The 5000-nt window shown below is 40.4% G+C and overlaps 1 protein-coding gene across 2 annotated transcripts in view; it reads right to left on the minus strand.

The window, feature by feature from the left end:
* LOC122794633 (RAP1 GTPase activating protein) overlaps positions 1-5000 on the minus strand; it is a 1835311-nt gene that overhangs the window by 162283 nt on the left and 1668028 nt on the right. The gene's annotated exons all lie outside the window — the stretch shown is intronic.

Raw genomic sequence — 5000 nt, forward strand, 5'->3', positions numbered from 1 at the left:
TGGGGAATGCCACCTGTAACCGATTTAGGGTCAGACCTAGCTCCCACAACTATCACCATGTGGGTTCTGTCTGTGAGCCAATTGCCAACCTATCTTGTGATATAGGGGTTTATGTTCAGGTTGGTGAGCTTGTCTATAATACCAGAATGGGGAATGGTGTTGAAGGCCTTTGCGAGGTCTAGGTAGGCTGTGTGTACCATCTTTCCCTTGTTTATAGCCTTGGTAACTGTCTCAAAGAAGTCCACTAGCTTTAGGAGGCATGATCTGCACTTAACAAAGCCGAACTGGGTAGGATCCAGTGTTTTGAGGTTCCCACTGTCTTTGTTAATGAGTTCCATAATGATGCACTCCATAGCCTTGCAGACCAAGCTAGTCAGGCTTATAGGGAGATAGTTCCCGGGGTCTGTTGTGGCTTCACCTTTGTGGAGTGGAATAACTGTTGCTGTGCACCACTCTATGGGTACATAGCCTGTGGAGAGGCTTAGTTTGAACAGTGTGTTTAGGTGAGGGGTTAGTTCATCTTTGAGCTTGTGAAGGGCGCTGTGTTTTTGGCTTTGGAGAGGGCTGTTTTAACCTGAGTGTCTGTGATTTCAGGGGCTCTACATTCTTCTGGTATGGTTATGGCCCTTTTGGGGGTGAGAGGGGGGTGAAGTTTGCACTGAACCTGTCTGCCATGATGTTGGCAATATTGGTTGGTTCAGTGTATTTTGTGCCATACTAACTCCAAGCAGATCTGAGCATTGCCACTTAGATTCTTGACATAGCTAAAGAATGCCTTGTGGTTATCTTTGGAGTCCTTGGCAATTTTCCTTTTGAAGCTCGCCTTGGACGATTTTATGAGGGATCATAGTTTCTTGCCGATACTGATCAGGGATGTCTTCCCTTCTTGGGATTTTACTCTTTTCTGTACTAGTTTCCTCCTTCTATTGTACAACTTGTTTATGGTAGGGGTCCACCAGACTGGTTTCCTTTTCTTGGAGGAGTGAGTCTTGGTTTTGCTTGGGATAGCACGAATCATGCATTCTTGTAGGTGCCCGTAGAATGCATTAATAAAGAATTTTGCAGCTTAGACAGCGTTATCCTTTAAAATGGGAGCTTTGAACCTTTCCACCTCGGTCTTAAGTAACATGAAGTTTGCTTTTGAAAAGCTTTTCATGGTGGTTTCCTTGTCCAGGGGTGGGGGTGGAATGTAGATATCCAAAGTGATTTGTTTATGGTCAGATCTAACCAGTGAGGGGTTGACCTCCGGTGTGGAACACCGGTCGCCATGTTGGTGATGACCAGGTCCAATATGTTGGCACCTCTGGTGGGAGTTTTGACCAGTTGATCCAGGGCATTTGAGTTTATAAATTCTAGGAAATGCTGGGCAAGGGAGTTAGTACTTGAGTAGTTCTCCCAGTTAATGTTTGGGTAGTTGAATATTAAGGTGTTTGGTAGGACCTTTATGTTTCCCAGTGTTTCCAGAAATGCGGAATGGGGGTCCTGGGACATGGTGGGTGATCTGTAGCAAGCTACAATTTGAATTGCAGTTTTGCCCGTTGTTAGTTGCACATGGGTGATCTCTGAAGCATCGTGCTGTGACAGTAACCTGGAGGTGTGGGTATCCTTGATGAATATGGATACTCTCCCGCCTTTTGTATTTCGGTCTGGGTTCTGTGGTTGAAATGTATGGTATGAGTTGCAGCCTGGTAGCAGGGGTGTAGCTAGGATTTTCAAATTTGTACTCACAGCTCTCAAACTGCTATCCCCCTCCCCAGCCAAGCTACAGCCATTCTTGAAATTCACGATTCGCTCTTTTAGTATCGATGAAGAGGCATTCGTTGTAATGCCTCTTCAGTAATATAATACAGATTCACTCAAACTTGGTTCCTTGAATTGAAAATGAACCTGAAAGTCAGTTCTTTGAAAAATGCAGCATAGTAGTTGGGGTAGAGGATTCATGCTTTTGTTTTCTGTAACTAAGGTACAGGTTTTGAGCTTGAGTAAATTACTAACCACCTGCTACCCCTAACTAGTGTGTTTCATTCACACACACACCCCACCTACCTCTTAGTGCAAGAAATATGGACAAAGCCTAAAATAAACAGGGACAGATATTAAATAATGCTCTCGTGAACTTAGAAAGTTGCTAGAATAACAGGATTTGTGCTAGTATGAGAAAGTTGCTAGAATAACAGGATTTGTGCTAGTATGAATTTTTCTAAATGACACAAAGTCTGAAACTCAAATGTATCATTATTTAGCAACTTCAGCCTTCAAATGATTTTCTAGAAAATCACAAAATTTATGAGGAACAGACAAAAAATATGGGGCAAAAATCTGGACATTCTGCAAAATTCGGACAGTGAGAGGTATGCTACCTACCGCGCACACACACACACACACACACACACACACACACACACACACACACACACACACACATACTTCTCAACCTCTTAGAGCAACAAACCCATAAATAAAACTGAGGCAAAGGCCCAAAAATAAGGACATTTTTTTAAATATTGCTCTTATAAACTTAGAAAGATAAAAGAACAGTAGTAGGTCTTACATTAGTATGAATTTTCTGAAAGGTATGAAATCGGAAACTCAAATGTCTGCCATTATTTTCTAACTTCAGTCTTTAATGATTTGCTACTAATTTGCCAGAAAAACACAATTTTATGAAAGACGGACCAAAAATGTGATGCAAAAATATAAAATTGCCAGACAATACAGCTGGGAACCTGTCAAAGAAGGGACACCATTTTAATATGAGCACAGTTAACTTAGAGCAGCTGACAAAATTAGAGAATCTACATGCATTTCTGAAATAAAAGTAATGTATAACTCTGATCATTACAGTTATTTATAATTGTAAACCCTCCACTTTTTCTTCCAAAATTGCTATTTTGCGGAGGGATTATTAGGGGGAGCAACATTTTGAGCCAAAATTGGGGACAGTTGAGAGGTTTGGATATTCCTAATTCTATAAAGCGATTTATTTGCATGTACCTCTCAACCTCTTAATGCAGGAAATCTGGACAAGGCCAAATATATTGGGGGAACGTACAAACAGTACTAAAAATTGATCTTGTATAAACTTAAGACAGTTGATAGAATAACAGGACTTCCTTTAGCATGCATTTTTCTGAAGGTTATGACGTCTGAAACTTAATGTCTGTCACTATTTAGTGACTTCATTCCTAAATGATTTGCCAGAACAGTTTTATTTTGCATTTTACAGCATGAACACCAATAAATATCTGCTAAACAAAGCAATGCAGTCTCACAATGAAACTAGACTTAGCATTAAAACTTCTCTGCCCTTGAAACTCACATTCATTGAAACAGCATTGAAACCCACATTCAAAGAAAATACATTTTGCCAGTGGCAGATAAAGATTAACTTTGTGCTGTTTTCAAATCATAGGCCCCTTGCACATGGAACATACACGTGCTCTTTGATACACCTTCCTGATTGTATTAAATTATATTCCTTGTACAATACAGTATAGTTGTTAGAGAGCATTTAAAATTTATTGTTTTGAACATTTTTCCAGTAAACAATTAAACAAAATGCATGCACCAATAATGACAAAACAGCCCAATTCATAACATTTCCATCATAAAAGTCTACTCAAACTTCTACAGTCCACCAGTATCAGTAAATGTGCACAATCTCTGAACTAGTAAAAGCCATCTACACAATTCCACATTAAAGAAATCTGTAACTAATGAAGAGGTTGCTGCTAGCAAACAACTTTATATTTCATTGTTTCATCTACAAATAAAGTGCCTGTTACCCTTGAGGAATAAATTGCCTATGTTGCATTAAAAAAGTGATATGCTAGTAATATTGCAGTAGGGAACGGATGGCAAACTGATAACAGGTTCATAGTTACTACTAGATATCTTCGCCAAAAAGGACTACAGCATCCACCCCCCTTTACAACACAGCACAGTATCAGCAATGCCACTACCTAGAACCCACAGCCTTCTGCATCAAAAGCAAGTACACTACATATTGTGCTATTAACAATATAAGCAGACTCACTATAAGCAGCACTAAACTTTAGTTACCCTGCAGCTCTCATCTCCTTGTAAAATATACTCGACACTCAGCTGTATCTCTGAACTTTGCAGCACAAGAAATCTGGAAAAAGCCAACATTTATTGGGGGGGGGGACAAAAGCCCAAAAACCAGGGACACATTTTAAACATTGCTTGTATAATTTTGGAAAGTTGCTAGAATAAAATGCTGTGTTACCACCATGCATGTCTTGAACCCAGAACCATATGCACTACAGTCCGTGCAACATACCACTACGCTAAATCAGCAGCTTGAAAAATAGGAAGACTGAAACTTAATGGCTATTGGATAGCTCTCAACCTCTTAGCACAAAAAACCTAGACAAACAAAGCCAATAATGAGGGAATACAACTTCAGTTCTCACTTCTCACACAACTGGGGAATACAACTTCAGTTCTCACCATAGCTCACAACTGTCAGAAATAAAAATCTGAACAAAGTTCAGAAATGGTGGTGGTTAGGGATTTTAGGCTCTTCTTACCCTGAAGCAAAGGTACAGGGTTTGAGCCTAAACACCTGTTGTTGTATGTGGGGGCATACACACACACACACACACACACACACACACACACACTTTCCCAATCTGTTTCACACATACTCTCCTTACCTGATTGCTCCATACTTTCCTGATCCGTTTCCTGCTCGCACTCCTATCTGTTAACGATTGTTCCATTCCTGATCCGTTTCCTGCTCGCACTCCTATCTGTTAATGATTGCTCCATTCAAGCTAATTTCCCGCTCGCAGCCAGCCGGACATGACGTCAGCTCTTGTTCGCCTTCACCACAACATCCAGCAAGCATCCTTAAAGAGCCAACGCTTTTTTTTTGTTTTTTAGTTAAAAAGCTACCCCCTTCTAAATAAATTGTACTGAAATCAGTACAGTGTATATGCCTCCCGATGTCCCTGTCTGGTAGTGCTGGGGTGCTC

This window comes from Protopterus annectens, chromosome 2.part1 (genome assembly GCF_019279795.1).
Source record: "Protopterus annectens isolate FY-2018-M chromosome 2.part1, PAN1.0, whole genome shotgun sequence".
In the NCBI taxonomy this organism is placed as follows: Eukaryota; Metazoa; Chordata; order Ceratodontiformes; family Protopteridae; genus Protopterus; species Protopterus annectens.